This window comes from Pollicipes pollicipes, unplaced genomic scaffold (assembly GCF_011947565.3).
Source record: "Pollicipes pollicipes isolate AB1234 unplaced genomic scaffold, Ppol_2.1 Scaffold_192;HRSCAF=218_pilon_pilon_pilon, whole genome shotgun sequence".
NCBI lineage: Eukaryota > Metazoa > Arthropoda > Thecostraca > Pollicipedomorpha > Pollicipedidae > Pollicipes > Pollicipes pollicipes.
Window position 1 is genome coordinate 13,697 of NW_023596020.1, and position 18,422 is coordinate 32,118.

Below are 18,422 nucleotides of genomic sequence, written 5' to 3' on the forward strand. Positions count from 1 at the left end.
CATCTGTCTCCCGGCGGGGCTCGGCACGACCGGCGTCGTTTCGGGGCTTTACGCGTCGCTCGGGGGGTGCCGCCCGGTCCGAACGGCCGCCGGAACGACGCGCTCGGCCGACGGGAGGCCGGTCGGTCTAATGTTGTCGGCGCTGCCGGACCGCCCGCCACACAGAGACACCAGGGAGCCAGTGACACATCGTGGGCGACAACCCTCCCGTTCGGAGCGCCGGAAGGAGGGCTCAGCCGAGGAGGAGGAGGACATGGGGGGGGGGGGACGGGCGCGCCGTTGGTGGGATTTTTGGAACTCGTGGCTCTCACTTCTCAAGCGGTACCACTGTTCAGTTACTCCCTGGAGGTTCCTGAGGCTCATTCTGGCCGGGATGCTATATCCTGGAGTGTGTCACTCGTTACAAATGGCTGGAAAACCCCGCGACTTCCCGCAGCTGCCCCCCCCCCCCCCCCCCCGCCCTGCCCCCGGCGTCGCCGTCGTCCCTCGTTCTACGTCCGACCCTTCCCTGGTCGGCGGCCTCTGATCCGATGCCACGCTCGTCGGTGCCCGTCAGGTGTTAGTCCCTGGACTCGTGCACCGCTGGTCGTTCTGGTTGGCCACCGGCCGCTCGATTTTGGAGCAAGCTGTTACGACGTCTGTGGCGCTCCTTACATCGTACCTTCACCTTTCCACCTCTGGGGGATGCGGGGATTTGTTTACGTATCGCGCACGTGTTTTCGCGACGAAGAAACTTGTCTTTCTGCCTTTCTTCCGGGTGCTGGGGTCCGTGAGACGCAGGTGAAGATAGAGGCAGCACCTCCGCGAGGTGGAGGTGCTGATGACGTGTGTCGAATAGAATGCGATTTATGTGTGCACGCGATTCGTGTGTGTACAACTTACAGCGCGCTGCACACGCGGCAGTATTCAGTTTATTGACTGCATACTTGGGCAGCATTCAGTCCAGCGTTTCTACCGCAGCGAAGGTTACATCCTCACTCAAACACAAACCTCAGCCGCACAACCGCAGAGCCTGCTCACAGCGCCTGTGCGGCCAGCCGTCGCCGCTGTAGGCCTCCCCGCCTCCCCGTGGAGCGTGCTGACAGCGCCCGAGCGGCCGGCCGACGCCGCTGAAGACCTCCCCGCCTCCCGCGTAGTGTCAACCAAGCACACGGGCCGCTGACGGGGTCAGCTGTCGGCCCGGCGCGCTGTTGGTGCCCGCTGGTCCCATGGCCGGCTGTGTGCTCGCGCCGTGCGGCGGCGATAGCCGGCCCAGCCGCCGCGCGCGCCTCGCGTCGCCGTCGGCGGCGGCGGCGCGTGTCGGGCGCCGCCGCCGACGCCACTGCGTGGCCCGGTGCCGGCGGCCGCAGGTGGTGGCCGCCGGCTGTCGGCGCGCCGTCGGTGCGATCGTCCGTTGAGCCGGGCCGGGCCGCGACGCCGGCATGAGTCTCTGCAAGATCAAGAGCCGCTCCTATGGGGGCTCGTCGCTGTTCACCAAGGTCTGTGCCGCGCACCGCGCCGTGCCTGCCGGCGCTGTGGCGCGCTGGCTTGCAGGACTTCTTGGACTAGGGATCGCGGTCATGGCTGACTGCCCGGTTGTCTCGTTGGACCACTGGCGCTGCAAAGTTTGAGAGTTATTCTGCTCATCATCTGTTGGCGGTTGCGGAAACGCAACCTTGCCGAACTGGAGGATATTAGAGAACCCTCTTAGACTGGGATATGAGGTCGTCGTGGGCCATTCAACGTACAGCGCGAAGTTTCGACAAACCGGATGTAAGCCTTTTACAGCTGTGAATATTTGAAGACCATGTGTTCTGTGGGTCACGAGTGACGACTGTTTTTCATTGAAATGATGTGAAATTGTGAAATAGGGAATCTCGTTAGGTGGAGTCATGCAACGTAGCTTTGTCGTGGAAAAGGTGTACTAAGGACTTGACGGAACTGATGTGTTGTTTTTATTATCACACTTCCTGAAGACACTCTGTAACGTACCGATTCGGTCAGTCCATGCAAGAAAGTGCTTTATCAAATGCGTCAAATCTGAATCAAATCTCAACGGGAATGTTTTATCTCTCCTGCCGCGAAGTTCAACGCGCTACATGTCACGCTAAGCAGTATCTGAGGCGTTTTGACAAGCGCCGCGCCGTGTTGTTGTTTTGTTGCCGCATCGTTCTAAGCACGGTCTTGAATCCTCGGGCTTGCAGAGTGGCGATTATGCCCGCAGGGCTCATCTCGTATAGCTTAATTTGACGTCCCAAAGGTCATTCCTGCTGATACGACACTGTCGCTTTGGGACTCATTGTGTCAAGGGCTGTATAGAGGCAGTATCGCATCCCACATTGGTGTTGGACACGTAGCTTGAAGTAGAACAAGATTCCTTATCATTTATTTTACCCGTTAACCCGGTTTAAACTCATCAAAGGTGTGTTTTTTCTGATTTTCACTGACACTGGTCTGATGAACAAATCTGATACAGTTCTGCGTGACATACTTCATGTGCTCTTGGCTCGACTCTAGCGTGTTTAGTTTTCGGGACGGAACCTGTAAATGGGCTTGTGGGGTCTGCTCTGTGATGGCTTGGGTGAACTCAAGGCAACAATATGCAATGGCTGGCAGACTTGTTTGTATGGAGGTTTGGGGGATATAACGCGTACGGACGGAAGGGTCTTGAAAAAAAAATATTGGGTAGGTTCTTCAAGAAATGACACGAAACAGCACTGTCTGTGCCGACGCTACCCCTGTCTTGTCGGTGTACAGCGAAAGTGGCGCGGTCGAAAATGCTGTTTCAAAAGCGTTTTCGAAGAAAAAAATCGGGCATCCCCGCGCCCCGTGAGCAGTGAGCCCGCCGTTTCGCTGCAATTGCAGCGGAACTTCTGTCCTGGTGAACAGTGAATCCGCCGTCCTGTTAACAGCGCTTATTTCTTTATCTGTTTTTAGACCGCAAACAATCCACAGGCGAAAAAGCCAATTTCTGAAAATGTCCAACTTAAAGGGATGAGTATACCATACATACAGATACTAAAGCCTAGTCCTTCACACATCTATACTTCACATAGTCACGCATACACATTACACACTCAGACACGACGGTGATATAAAAGAACGCTCCACGAGTACCGGCGAACCCGAACAAAACAGCTCGCGATGATTTCGTTGTCTGGAAAAAGACGGTTGAGGGAGAGAGCTGAAGAAGCTATTGCCGGCAATGGGTAGATATTGATCTCTTCACTTCAGTGATGTGTCCATTGACTCATCAGTGAGATCTGCCTGCTGTCGGGACAGCGATAAACCCTCTGTCCCGTTGGCACTGGCCGCGCCGTCCCGATGGCGGTGCGTGTCGTGTTGGCATCCCCCTGTAGAAGCAATGAACCGTCTGTCCCGTTGGTGCATACCCCTGTCCGGTTGGCTCCATGACCTGCTGTCCCGCCGGCAGTGCTGCCGCTGATCACTGTCCGGTGGGCCCCATGGCCTGCTGTCCCGCTGGCAGTGCTGCCGCTGATCACTGTCCGGTGGGCCCCATGACCTGCTGTCCCGCTGGCGGTGCTGCCGCTGATCACTGTCCGATGGGCCCATGACCTGCTGTCCCGCTGGCAGTGCTGCCGCTGATCACTGTCCGATGGGCCCATGACCTGCTGTCCCGCTGGCAGTGCTGCCGCTGATCGCTGTCCGGTGGGCCCCATGACCTGCTGTCCCGCTGGCGGTGCTGCCGCTGATCACTGTCTGGTGGGCTCCATGACCTGCTGTCCCGCTGGCAGTGCTGCCGCTGATCCCTGTCCGGTGGGCCCCATGACCTGCTGTCCCCCTGGCAGTGCTGCCGCTGATCACTGTCCGGTGGACCCCATGGCCTGCTGTCCCGCTGGCAGTGCTGCCGCTGATCATTGACCGTGTCAGTCCCGCCGCCCGTAATCCCGCCATCAGGCGGCGCTCGTCATTCCGTCGGCAGGACACGCTGTCGTTACACGATGCGACGCTGCCGGCATCCGGTCATTCAGCCGGCAGCGCGGCGGCGGCTGCGTGACGTCACGGCCCGGATGGTGAAATATGCACACCAGCAGTCATGTGCGGGGTCGATTTGTCGGCCGGCCGGTCCAGCACGTCGGCCGTTAGTCGGGATGCCAGCTCGGCCGGCCGGCTGCCGGCCGGTGGCGCGCGGTCTGCAGACCTCCGGTCGGACTGTCAAGTCCGCGGCAGCCTGGCCGCCCGCTTCTTCCGGCGAGGGCCGTGTGGACCGGCCACACTCGCGAACGGCCTCCGGACGGACGGCCGACGCAGGCCGGCTCCCGCTGGAGATACCCAGTTGAACACAAACAGGCGCCGCCAAACCGACACACACACATACACACACACACACACACACACACACACGCACGCACACACGCACGCACGCACGCACGCACGCACGCACGCACGCTGCGTGGTGTTTGGCTCCGCCCGCCGCAGCGCACGCTCCGTGCGAGCGGTCAGTGCGTCTCTGGGGGGAGGATGTCATCAGAGAAACGGCACGCTCCCCGGCCGAGGCCGCGGCTCTGTCGATTGGTGCGTCTCGCGGGGGGGGGAATGTCATCACCGGTGCGTCTCAGGGGGGGGGGGGGGCGCGTCAATCAGCAAAACGGCGCGCTCCCCGGCCGCGGCCCGCGGCTCTATGTCAGCGGACACGGACGTCTGCACCACGGGAGGTCTGTTGTCCGCAGCGACGCTGGCGCTGGTTCAGCCGCGGCCGCCCTTTGAGGCTCAGCGGCTGGCTGGCCGTCTGTGGTGTGCGGCTGGCTCAACCGCTGCCTGGCAGGTGTGCAGGCGCTCTTGGAGGGGCACGAGGCTGCATGGAAAAAGCCCGTTGGGCACTCAGGCGTGATTCAGTCCACCGTCCTGGGAACGCGATGACTCAGCTGCTCGCGGGAACGGTACTGCCGGTATGGCTCATTTCATTAAGCGGGCCTCAGTCCGTCTCAGGACCGGGACCGCCGGGACGGGGCTCAGTCTGTCGCGGGACCGGTCGGGACCTCGGGCCGAGGGCTCAGTCCGTCGCGGGGAGCGGTCGTGACCTCGGCCGGGACGTCGGGTCGCAGTAGCGCGTGTCAAGCGGGGCCGCCGCAGTGACCGCGGCTGTCGACGTGCCCAAGTCCTCAGCTGTGGTCGAGCGGAGCGGCTGCGGGCGGGGCGGCGGTGCCGGTGACCTGGCGGATAGGGCGATGACGTTCGGATCCCTACCGACTGAGCTGCTGCCCTGCCGTGCTGCGGTTCAGCCCATGGCGCGGTCAGGGCGGAGGCGGCGGCCGCGTTCCGACGGTGTCGTCCCCAGGCGGCGGATTGATTGGCTGCGCGGCTCACTCCCATGGCAGGGGGCGGCCCCTGCCGGCCCCCACGGAAACTGATGGCCTTTGGCTTGACCGCGGGCCGACCACCCTGCGCAACTCGTGACCTCTAAGCAGACCCGACAACAGCCCGTGACCTATTGATGGCCCCGCCTTGCGCCGCCGGCTCCGCGAGCACCGCCTCCCCAGCCACCCGTCGTTTCCGCCGCCGGTCCGACCGCTGGTCAGACCGCCGTCTCCCGGTCCGACCGCCGGTCAGACCGTCGTCTCCCGGTTCGACCGCCGGTCAGACTGCCGTCTCCCGGTCCGGCCGCCGGTCAGACCGTCGTCTCCCGGTCCGACCGCCGGTCAGACCGCCGTCTCCCGGTCGGACTGCCACCGGCGCCTAGCTGTAACAGCGGGCGTCGGTCACTGGGAGTGGACAGAGCTTGGGGTCCGCCCCTGGCGAACCGGGGCTAGAGGCTCCGCCTGGTCGCGGTTGGCGCTGTCCCTTGGGTCCTCTCGTTTTGGCTGGAGCTGAACTGTGTGCAGCCGGCCGAAACAGATGGAGAGGGTCGTAAGGTTCGAGTCTGGCTCGGAGTTATAGTTATTCTGGCAAGGTATCACGGCTGCTCGTAAGGAAGTGCTCAAACGCACCCGGCCCAACGTTAGCCGTGCAGTGAGTTGTAGGCGTTGACATTTAATTTGTGTAGCACGAGTGGTATCCAGTTTACTCACCTGCTGACACTCGGGGGGGGGGGGGGGGGGGGGCGGGGCGGATGGGGGAGGGCGCAGCATGTCGTTTGCGCTCGTACTAGCTGTTCTGTGGTTTCAGGTGGTGTCACATACCGCTGGTGTGTGGCACCTGAAAATATTTTACTTACCGCGCCATTAAGCTGTGTTTTGCTTCGTTTTCCATCACACTCCGCGTCCCGCAGCGCGTTAATAAGGCAGCCAGGGTGTTGCGGTACCGCTGCCCTGTGGCGATATCATCGCACGGCCTGTGAGTGGCGCGTCGCCTTGCTCGAAAGCCGGCCTTGCGAACCGCGACCGCTGCTGACAGCTGCGGACAACACGGTGCAACCTGGGCGCTATCGGTCAAACCTCGGTCGACGACGTTTCAGCGATTTCGCCGCCGATCAATGCGGGCTGGACTTTGAACTGATCGTGAACGATCACGCGGAGAGGGTGGGCGGGCGGATATTTGATAGGGGCGGCGCCGCCCGGCCCGCCGGTCGGTGATCTCGCCCAGGCTGGGGTCAAGCGCCGGGCGCTCACGACATGCCACGGGAGTCCGGTGCCGGTCGCGCGGCGCTGGTTGACCGCAGCGGCGTTCCGCCCGGACGCTCCCAGCTGCCACGTGCGACAGACGTGCAGGACGCGGCCGGGGTCGTCAGTGTGTGTGAGACTTTGAATGTGTTGCAACGAGCCGTGCAAAGGGATGATCGAACCGCGTGTGTCTCCCGGAGGCAGCTTCCCGGGCTAGCTATGAACGCCCGCCATACGACGGACGGGCGGCGGGTGGCTGGTGGACGGACATTGTCGGGCGATGATGTCCACGGCGGCATACTGCCGCTGCTGCCGGCAAGGGTGGCTCCTGGGGAGGGGCGGTGCCCTCCTCCACTGCTCCTCCCTCCAGGAGGAAGGGGCGGTAGGGTTCCGGAAACCCGCACCGACTCGTGAAAAACCAAGCCTAAAGAGTGAAAAGATCCGTGCTCGTGGGTGTTGTGTGTGGAGGAGGGAGTGGTCCGTATTCTCACCGCATCGCATTCCGGGTGCTGATCGTAGCTGCTGCGGAGGCCGCGCCGGGCTCCTGGTGACCCGGCCTAGCATCTTAGTCCTCCCACAGATAGAACCAGGATTGCAAACCGTGATATCAGCGGTAGCCGGCTCGGTTCTGCGGAAAATTGCAGAGGATCAAGAGCCTGGGATTCAGGCTGCCAAGACGGCTTGTGGAAAACCCATGACCTTGGGCCGATCCTGGTGGCGGGAACTTTATACTGGCTGGGATTATAGAGGATCAGCACGGTGTTGAAATACCGGTCGCCAAAAAGACTTACCCTATTGGATTTGTCAGATATCGACCAATCTTGTTTGCTACTCAATCCGAGCTGTTGAGACGTCCGGGTCACGCGCTTGCTTTGTGACTGAAACCGGAAACACCGCTGAGGCGGACGCCGTGCGGTCGGCGCTGTGTGTGCGCTGGTGTGTGCGCTGTCGCTAGTAGGCTCGCGGCCGGCCCGGCGGCGGCGGCGGCGGCGGCGGCGGCGTTGTGCCTACGTCGACACACTCAGAACACACACAGGCGCACTGGTTGGGGCGCATTGTCGCGGGGGTGGTGGGGTCCGCGCGAGACTTGGTCACCAGAGGTCGTTGATGTCATCCGCCGTCCATCGCCGGAGTCAGATCGTGATATTGCCGAGTATGATGGCACCATGCCCTGTTGATTATAATGGCTGTTGTTCAACTGATTGTACTGCTGATCGCCTGCGCAGGCGCATCTACCCATAGCTTCATTCACACTCCTCACAATGATTGTTCACATTCCCGCGCACCCTTCTGGCTGACATTCCTGTCCAGGCCTTAGCTTATGCTCCTCCCCCTGCCCGTTCATGCTCCTGCCCACGCTGTTACGTACACTTTTGCTTATGATTTGCTTGTTCTACTGCCTACGCCTTGGCTCGCATTATTGTTTTCGGTATTATTCACCGCCACTCATATTCACACCTATCTTCAACACCCTTGTCCACTCTGCTGCCGTCACACCTCCCACGTCCCATCCCTCCGCTGTGTCTAAGGAGCGCGATGCCTTGCTCGTCCACCGTGCCCGCGCTACAGCAGCGACCCCTACCGACCGGTGACCTCTGACTGTCGCCTGCCGCAGGCGGCGCCGCAGCCGCTGACCCGGAAGGAGTCGTACAAGGACCAGCGGCGGCGCTACCGGCACGAGAAGCGCCGCGCCGCGGACGAGCTGCTGAACACAGTGCGCGACCCTGCCGTGCTGGTGCGGGCCGACTGGCTCAAGGTGCGGGGGCACGCTCAAGAGCTGGACCAAGCTCTGGTGGCGTGCTAAAGCCCGGCCTGCTCGTCCTCTACAAGAGCGAGAAGGCCAAGGTGAGTGCCTGCGGCGGGAGGCTGGAGGCGGGCGTGCCGCGGGTACCGCCGGAGGGGGGGGGCGGCTGTGCGCCGGCCTCCGCGGGAGAGACCGAGACGCGGACGGACGCGCTCCGTCGGCCCGCCTTGATTGACAAGGTGCCCCGCTGTTGGCGGCGATGCGGCTGCGGCGAGCCGGCCGGTCGGGCCGCCGTCGGTGGAGAACGGTACGGTCACTGCTAACCGGCGGGGCGGCTTGGCCGCGGCGGCTCAGACCCAGCGCCGGTGGCGCGTCGCTGACCGGCCGCCGCCCGCAGCCGCCGGCCGGGATTAAACGTAATCGCCCGCGCCGGGCTCAGCGGCCCGCCCGTTCAGATCGATCTGCTCACCAGATTGGGTCTAATGAATCGACTGCCGGCAGTCGTGGGCCCGCCCCGAACCCGGACGTCGCCGACGGCCGGACCCCCGGCGCCGGCGGCGGTCCGCCCCCCGCCCGCCCCCGGTGACTGCTGGGGCCGACTGCGGCGGAGCTTGCGGCGCCCGGCCGCCGCCGCGTCTGGGACAGTCACATCGATCCCCAGGGCCCGCCGGCCGGCCCTGTCCGACGGCGCGAGCGGCCGCCGCGACACGCTCGAGAGGCTGCCGACGCTGCTGAACGGACGCAGCGCTGACGTCGGCGGAACAATGTGGCGCTGGCGAGTGGCAATATGGGGGACGCGTCGCGACCAATGCCGTGCTGAGATGGCGAATGTGCCAACATTCAGACGCGGCGACTCCGGCAAAAACGGAGAATTACTCCTGAAATTGGTCTTGTTCGCGCGCTTCTGCTGGTCGCGGCAGACACGGATGCATTGTCCGACAGAAAGCCGCTGCTGCCACGCAGGTGGTGGACGTCGTAGACGCGGAGACACTGCTCGCCCTGAGAACAGCGTGCACAGAGACTACTGTGCACGTTATTGCGGCTTTCCTCTTACGTCCAGCTCTGAGTGTCCGCGGCAAATGTTTGGCTCTTTGAGTATCCAGCTCTGGCTCGTCCCGTCGCCAGAAAGCTGCGAGGCCTCGTTAGGAATATTGTTTAGGTTGTCATGCACTGTATGAGCGCAAAACATTCTGCGAGTCGCTGTAGAGACAATTTCCTAGCGTTTGTGATGATCAGACGACGAACGGAACCAGCGACTGGACAGTAGAGATACCGGGCACGGCCTCTGATCCGACACGGGACGGCTCGGGTCGCTTCGAGCGCCCCGCACGGGAGGCGGTAGTCACCAGTGCTCCATGCAAACGCCGGACGACCGCGCGCAGTCCGCGGCGTTTTCGGTGAAAAGATCGCATTAGCCGGACGATTCCACGCGTCGCGCACGGTGCTGCGCTGGAGAACAGCACCAGAGGGAGCCAAGTCTGGGCGGCTGACGCAGACGTTCGTGCTTAACTTGCGGTTGGGGCGGTTGGGTCGCCGTGTTCGTATCCATCTGTGAATCCGTGACGCCACTTCGATACGGTTTTGGGTACTTGCAAATTACATTTGTTCTGATAGGCTTCAGGCAATGCTTGTGTTCTAAGCAGGGCCTCCTGTTTCCGGTGGAGCATGCGTCGTTGTTACGAGTCAAATGTTGAGAGATGGCGTGTGGGTCCTGACTTAAAAAAAACAGCGCCTGAACTAAACGATATCATCAGGCAAAGAGCGGTTTACATTATCAGTACTCGATGCGGCGATCTGTGTTAATGATCACGAGTAATAACCAGGCGTAATATCTCGGTAGCCTTCAAAGGACTGTCATTGGTAGCGATTTTGCTGCTGCCGATGACGTGATGATGACGTGCGCTGACCCTCGACGCGCCCACTCGGTCAACACACTCCTGCTGACGGGGTCGCTTTAATCGCGCGTCATCCGGACGTCATCACCCACCCACCGGCTCGACGGGATCCGGTCGTGATCGTGACTTGTGTCGGCCCGTGGGCGACGTGTGTCGGCCCGCGTGTGCCGTGTGTCGGCCCGTGTGTGATGTATGTCGGTCCGCGTGTGCCGTGTGTGCCATGTATCGGCCCGCAGCAGTGGCGGGTGCTGTCGCTGCCGTGTCCCGCCGCTGATGAGCCCGACACGCCCGCAGAACAGCCACTGGGTAGGCACGATCCTACTTGCCAGCTGTCACCTGATCGAGCGGCCCAGCAAGAAGGATGGCTTTCCGCTTCAAGCTGTACCACCCGCTGGAGCAGAGTATCTGGTCACAAGGCCCGGACGGCGAGAGCATCGGTAACCGGTGGGCGGCGGGGGGGGGGGGGGGGGGGGCGGGCGGTGCTGTACGGCAAGCACCCCTCCATGCGTAATCCAGGATACCAGCCGATCAAAGCCGCCGACTGAGGTCATACGCATCAGGTTCGGCAGTTCAGACTCAAGTTAAGTCATTCAGTTGGTGGTGAATAAAGGGATTAAAGGCTAAGTTACGATTGGATAAACCATGGCCATGGGTGTCGATTTGCTGAAAATGATTGAGGGGGGTTAGATTCGGGGAAGTCGTCATAAGGGAACAGGACCAAAACTTCTCGGATTTCGTGCTAATCTTCTGGTATTAGTTTTATATGTATATATATACATATATATATAATATATATATATATATATACATACATACATATATATATATATATATATATATATATATATATATATATATAATGCTTCCTTATATTTTAAAGGTAATGTGCGGAGCCACAGCAATCATGTCTGGAAGCCTCGTAGATTGCATCCGCTTTTCATAAAGGTACCTGTTTTGTGAATGTAAAGGGATGCAGTTGCAGCTCTCTCGCATGCTGACAAATTAAATTGGTGTATGATTTACCATGATGCGCTTAGGATTGCTTTCATTTATTTATCCGTTCACAAGAATCTGTCCAGTGTTCACAATGTGTGTTGGCTATCATAACCCATCCATACGTAGGTTCACAATGCTCCAAAATTGTATCGATGAAACATTTGCGTTTTAGTGAATATCATTGTTAACGAATTCGTGTGAACTACCATTGATGTTCATTCCTCGTATACGTTAAGAACATGGTTTTCAACCTTCCGCAAATACGTCTATGCAGATGTCATCCTGTGGAAAATCCACTTTCCCCGCTCTTTCAACAAGCACGAAATGCAGGCCAGTTATACGTCTGGGGGACACAGCCCCAAGCTGTTGTTCCTCTGAGGGAAAAGCGACTCTCACCCGCTTCACTTCGAGCGTGTGAAAAACCAAACATCCGTCATATCAATGCCATGCAGAATGCACGTTGATTGTAACAGTTAGTTGTTAGTTGAGCTGGCTTTCCAGTTACCATGCGGTGATACTTAGAAAAAATCGGTGCTCAATGAGCGTACCGAGGCAGGAACGCAGCCAGAGTCTTGGTAATTGTGGGATGAGACACAGGGTTTACCAAGCCCTCCCCCTGGGGTAAGGCCCCCACCCAAAAAGGAAGTCATCGGATATGGCCCACTGAATTTCGAGGGGAGCCTGCCCTTCTTAAAAGTCAGGCGTCACCTGTTTTTTTAATTCGATTAACTGAAGGAAACACACCGGTGTCATTCATTTGAAATCGCTCAGTGGACTCTTTCTAACCCGATAGCACTCAGGTGTAGCACGCCCTAAAAATGCTTAGCCTTGTCCAGCACCAGTAGGGAAGAATTACATCTCTCGGTTTTGGCCGCGCGTGCTCGCAAGTCTTACAGTAAAAACCCCCACCCGACGTTGCAGTCTCCGTGGGCCGTGCCGTATCGGTCCCGTGTATAACACCAGGCTGTGGCCAACGGGCGGACGAAAACATAACGTTTCCCGAATGAGATACATTTGAACGCTTTAGAGTGTCAATTAGAACGCATGGAAGGTATTCCGTGAGTATGTTTCATCTGTGCAATTCGTAGATTTGTAGTATTATCGGATTACCATTCAAGATATCGCAAAACCGTTGCAGGAATTTGATGATAAAACTAGACAAGTAAAGGTATAATTCATATTTTCGTGTTGCTTTCGCTGTTTGCTCGACCCCACTGTCAAGGCTCGCTGTTGCTCCCGCTGTTGCTTACACTGTGGTCCCCCGACTGACGCAGGAGTCAAATGGACTTAAGGGCCCGACCATGTAATAGCGGTTCTCGGCCCTGTCATTGCTTAGAAAATGGGCTCGAAGTCTCAGATCTGACCCTGCGATATAATCTGGTAACGAATCTTTCGCGTGTCACGGTCGTTAAGACTCGAACATAGTTGCGAGTTTTGCAAAATAGGATTGGTGAGGACGGGAAGGAAAAAGACTAGTGGCATATACACATAGGTTCCCTCCCGGACTTAACCAATGTCCTCTCAGTGACCGTTATGGATTTTGTTTGGTATCAGTCGTCGAAACCAGGTCTAGGTAATGGAGGTAGAGTCGATGATATGTGGCTTTAGGGGGTCGTTGGATGTGTGCGGCTTCGGGAGCAAAGAGTGTGGGTTGATTTGTGCGACTACTGATGTTTTCCATGGAAATCTCGGCTGATTGCCGCGAGGCGGAGTGCAGGTGTATGACTCCCATTAGACGTGTTCGACGGGGTCATGGTCGGAAATGGTTTGACGGGTCATGGCGGTCATGGTCGGGCAATTATCGCTATCGCTTTAGTCGGCCGGTGAGCAAGGAATAAGCGGACGAGAAACAGCTTTGCTCCAGCAGAGGGTCAGGAAGTGGTTGGTAATAATGGAAACGCGTTCATTGCGACGGCGGCCCCGTCCCAAGCGGACGCGCCGCCTGCGGCTGCGAACGGAAGCGTGAGATGGGAACAGGACGGGGACTGAAACAGCGGACACCACCGTCGGCGTGCTCTGGTGCTGCCGCCTGCGACATCGGCGAGGCGAGCTTGTTTCTGAAGCGGTCAGGGTGTGACATGTCGTCGGCCCACGACGCCACCACACATCGCGGCCGGGATGAGCCCGTGCCGCGCGGACCAGGAGGCGCGCCGCCGCCGCAGAGTAGGCTGGAGCGCGCGGTGTGGCCAAACACGCGCCGGGCGCGGTCCTTGCGGGGGCCGCGGGATCGTTACAGCGTCTGGCGTCTGTCAGTCAGCCGCGGTCGGGGTGTTTGTTTCACCGAAGTACTCAAGCTCTTCCATTAGGGCCATTTACGTGATGACGTACTCGTGATACCCCCGTACGTTTTCGTCCCCACGTTAATTATGAATGGAGATTCCAAGGCGGTCCCTCGTCGTCCAGCCACTGCATAGTTGATGAGCTGTGGCCGATAAGCCCCGCGCCTTGGGGAAGCGTAGTTGATGAGTTGCGCCTTGATATATATTACATGTTACATAAGCGGATGGGTTTGCGAAATGTCAAATCTGTATACATGGTCTCTGTTGGTAAATTGGCTTGCGTGCTTCCTTTTGTCCTATTTTTTGGCATCTGTGCGAGAATAATTCGTTGTCGCCAATGCCATAAGGCCTGAGGGTCGCATGCCGCGCAGCTCATATCATTCTAGGCGACACGACAATGGAGACTGGGCTTTTCTTTCAAACGTTCGGTGTAGGACGGTGCGGGAGGAATTTTTATCGTAAATATTAAGATTACTTGTGGCATGAGTGTGGCAAGCACAGGCTTCCCACCAATCCAATCGATGAGCGCCCCTCGCCACGTGACCCCACGCCGGCCCAGCCAGCGGGCCGCCGCGCCCGTCCGCTGACGCTTCTGCCGGGGGCCGGGCAGGTGCGGTGGTGCAGCCGCTCCGACGGCGCACCTCATATCTTCCGCGCCGCCACCCAGAGCTCGGGCAAGTGCTGGATGGACGCGCTCGAGCTCAGCATGGCTTGCTCGTCGCTGCTGAAGCGGTCCTCATGAACGCCGCGGCGGCCCGCTTCCTGGGCAGAGTCGGAGCCAGAGGCGGCGACCTGGGTAGGTCAGGCGGCCGGCGGGCAGAGGGGAGCGCCAGGAGGGTCTGTTGTCTGTGGCCTGGGGTGTCTGTGGTCCTGGGTAGGTCACGCGGCCGGCGGGAAGAGGAGGGAAGCGACCGGGAGGGTCTGTGTCTGTGACCTGGGGGTGTCTGTGGTCTGGGTAGGTCACGCGGCCGGCGGGAAGAGAGGAAGCAACGGGAGGGTCTGTGTCTGGATCTTGGGGTGTCTGTGGTCTGGGTAGGTCAAGCGGCCGGCGGGGAGAGAGGAGGCGACGGGAGGGTCTGGTCTGTGTCTTGGGTAGGTCGGCAGCCGGCAGGCAGTGGCTGGGGATAATTGATGGTGTGGATCTGTGGGGACCGCGACGGTTGGTTTCGCCCGTGCTTGTGCGAGACATGACTGCATTGCGGGAAGGAGGCAGTCAGCCGTGTCGCTGACAGATTATGTGTGGCGGTAGGCGACGCTGCGACGGAGATGTGACACGAGCCGCTGATTGCCGACGTACAGCACCGCGGCACCGGAAGCTGACGTCGAGTTTCTCAACGGACCGAACTGTGTTGCTCGCAGATTTCGTCGCCTTGTCCGACATACGGTATTATGTCGCCGGTAGCTTCTGACATCCGACAACTGACATGACCATGGCGCCGTGTTTCTGACATGAGTACCGTGCCGCCGTCGTCTGACGCCGTGTCCTCCGGCAGACGACAGCCGGGTGGTGACGCCGGTGGAGGACGGCCACACCGCCGGCGACGACTCCTCGGACGACGGCTCGCCGCTGGACGACGAGGACGCTGCCGCCGACCAGACCGAGCCCGTCTCGGCCGTGGAGGACCGTTCTACGTCGAGAACGTGGAGGTGCTCGATCCGGTACGTGCCAGAGCAGGTGCTGCTGCTGCTGCTCCTCTTTCAGTGGAAGATAACACGAAGCCAGCTGGCCATGTTCAGTGGCCACGGTGCCAATATGCCTTCGCCATGAGGTGTTTCGGGCGTTCACTACTTTATTGCATCGTACTCGGCTCTCATCACCGAACGACCGACTATTTGTATCGGCCGTGTCGGCCTTGTCGGCCACCGAACGGAAGACAAAGAGGGCAATGCTCCTTATGGGATATCATCGCTGTCTCCCGTCGGTTCATCCCGGCAGCCACATATTGGACGCTCATTGGTATTGATGTGGCGGCCGGTAGCCTGAGCCGCGCTGGCGGCTGGCCGGCCGTGCGAGGCGCGGCCGCGGCCAGCCTCGGCTCGCGTTCGTCGCCGAGCGGCGCTGGTGCCGTGCCGGATGGCCGCGGTGACTGAGCCCGTCAGGGCAGGCCCGCGCTGTGTTGCCAGCCGGCGGAGGGCGCTGCCGGGCCGCGCGTTCGGCCCGTGCCGCGTCTGGTGCGGGGGTGAGTTCGTCAGAGGCAGCCCGCGCTGTGTTGCCAGCCGGCGGAGGGCGCTGCCGGGCCGCGCGTTCAGCCCGTGCCGCGTCAGGTGCGGGGTGAGTCCCGCGTCAGAGCAGCCCGCGCTGTGTTGCCAGCCGGCGGAGGGCGCTGCCGGGCCGCGCGTTCGGCCCGTGCCGCGTCTGGTGCGGGGTGAGTTCGTCAGAGCAGCCCGTGCTGCGTTTGCCAGCCGGCTGGGGGCGCTGCCGTGCCGCGCGCTCGGCCCGCCCGTGCCGTGTCCTGTCCGCCGGCCGGCCGGCCGGCCGGCCGACTGACCTCAGACGGCTCCCCCCAGGAGCTGCTGGGCGGTGGAGGCCAGACCGAGGAGCTGGCCGATGAGAACAAGAACCTGCTGTGGTTACCTGCTGAAGCAGCTGCGGCCGGCATGGACCTGAGCAAGGTGGTGCTGCCCACCTTCATCTTGGAGCCGCGCTCGTTTCTGGACAAGCTGAGCGATACTACTACCACGCAGACTACCTCAGCAGGTGTGTGGTGCGCCGCCGGCTCAGCTCTGGCTGCCTCAGCCGGTGGACAGCCAGTGTGAGGACGGACGGGGATCAGTGGACGCTTCAGGCGCGTTCGTCAGCTTTGGCCTAGTGCTCCGGCTGTCCAGGACGACTCTGAGGCTGTGCCAGGGGACAGAGAAGTACGTGCTTTTCGAAGCCTGCGTCTCTGGGTCGGGTGCTCTGCTGTGTTGCGTGTTGCTAACGCGGTCTGGTGTTAACGTGGTGTGGGTATTAACGAAGTCGTAATGGTTGTTTAACATGACCCTGGTTGGAGGCCACAACCAAACTCTTTAGACACCGATGTTCCTTTGTACACGTCCGATTTGACGGTCCGCTATGGTTTGTGTGGTTTCCGACGGTCGCCCGACCTGCCCTGACTTGAGCGGACCTTACCTGACCCGACCTGACCGCAGGGCCATCCACGTGGACGACCCATTCCTGCGAATGCGTGAGATCGTCGGCTGGTAATCTCTCCGGCTTCTACAAGAAGCCCAAGGGACTGAAGAAGCCGTACAACCCAATACTGGCGAGACGTTTCGCTGCTACTGGCAGCATCCAACGGCTCACGCACATTCTACATCGCCGAACAGGTGGGCCGGCGACGGGACCGGCCGGAGGTGGCGTGCTGACGGCTGTCGACGTGTGGCGACTGGCTGAGCTGGTGCTGTGGGGGCCGCCATGTCAATAATCATGTCGTGGCATCGTTTCATTTCGCCGCCACTCCGGCGAAATGAGACAGTGCTTCGACGGATTTGCAGTTGACCGTCGTCCTCACATTTTTGGACCGCTCTCTTCACCGCCGCGCGCTCTGAGCGTTCCGGCTCGGTTTGCAGGTCTCTCACCACCCGCCGATATCAGCGTTCTACGTGTCCAACCGGAAGGACGGCTTCTGCATCAGCAGCACCATCTTGGCCAAGTCCAAGTTCTACGGTAAGAAGACCTTTCGTGTGATGATGTGTGGTGGCAAGGCTATTTCGTGCGTGTCTTCGATACGCCGTCTCGTCCGCCCTTCCGCTTACCCCGGCGAACCCGGCTGCCTCCATGGCCCGTAGTCGTGCTGTAATCCAATATTCAGTGCTGTAATCCAATATCAGTCTCCCGGTTCTAGTCTTCTCGCGGGGTTTGACCTTGCTCCTCCCGCCGGTCACGTGTCCACCTTTGTGTTCGGGCCCGACCCTGGTCCGATATGGGAGAGAAGCTCGCACGTTAGACCACAAGTGACCAAGAGGTCGAGAGCTGCCTGGCCGTGGACAGCGGGTGACAGTGCCCCGGCGCCGACGCGTGCCTCCTCTTCCTCCCCCCCCCCCCCCCCGCTCCAGTCAGCACCAGGTCTGAGGACGGGGGTAAGCTCCGGCTGCTGCCACTGCCGCGGCGGAGTCGGTCCGTGACTGTGCGCCGCCAGTGACGACTCCGGAGGTCTGCTCCAGTGACGGAGCCGCAGGGTCAGTCTGTGACTGTGCCGCCAGTGACGGCTCCGAAGGTCTGCTCCAGTGACGGAGCCGCAGGGTCAGTCCGTGACCGTGCCGCCAGTGACGGCTCCGGAGGTCTGCTTCTGTGACGGGTCCGCGGGGTCGGTCCGTGACTGCGCCGCCGGCGGCAGGCGTCCGGTCCGGCTCGCAGCGACGGCTGGTGTCCGTGTCCGGCAGGTAACTCGACGTCGGCCATCCTGGAGGGCACGGCCACGCTGACGCTGCTGCCGCGCGGCGAGGCCTACCACGTCACCATGCCGTACGCCCACTGCAAGGCATCCTGATCGGCACCCTCTCCATGGAGCTGGGCGGCAAGGTCACCATCGAGTGCGAGAAGACCGGCTACAACACCGAGCTCGAGTTCAAGCTCAAGGTGATCTGGCCCCCGAGGAGAGCGGCTAGGGAAGGGCGGTGGGCAAAGGTGGCCGCGAACGGGGGTGGCATGAGCAGCAGGAGGGGTCCAGGCCACGCGGGAGCGTGTCATAAACATTTGAGTCGCGGACATGCGTGGCCCATCATGTGCTCTGCGTTATGTGTGGGCGTAGCATGTGATGGTGCTATGTTCTATGAAATGTAATCAGCCAACTTCTGTTTGTTTCCCGTCTTCTGGTGCTTCCGACTGCCGTCGATTTGACAGCGCCACTAGGGAGCTGTGTCATGCGAGGTGTGATGCCAGCGATGGCAGCATGATGAATGCTTGACTTGACATAGCCTGACTTAACTTAACTTGGCTTAATATTCCCACGTTTACTTATAATTACTTTCCCATTGCTACCCTTAA

At 60.3% G+C, this 18,422-nt stretch overlaps 1 pseudogene; it reads left to right on the forward strand.

Annotated features, from left to right (window-relative positions):
• Nucleotides 1-18,422, forward strand: part of LOC119096260 (oxysterol-binding protein-related protein 8-like) — a 36,817-nt pseudogene that overhangs the window by 13,311 nt on the left and 5,084 nt on the right.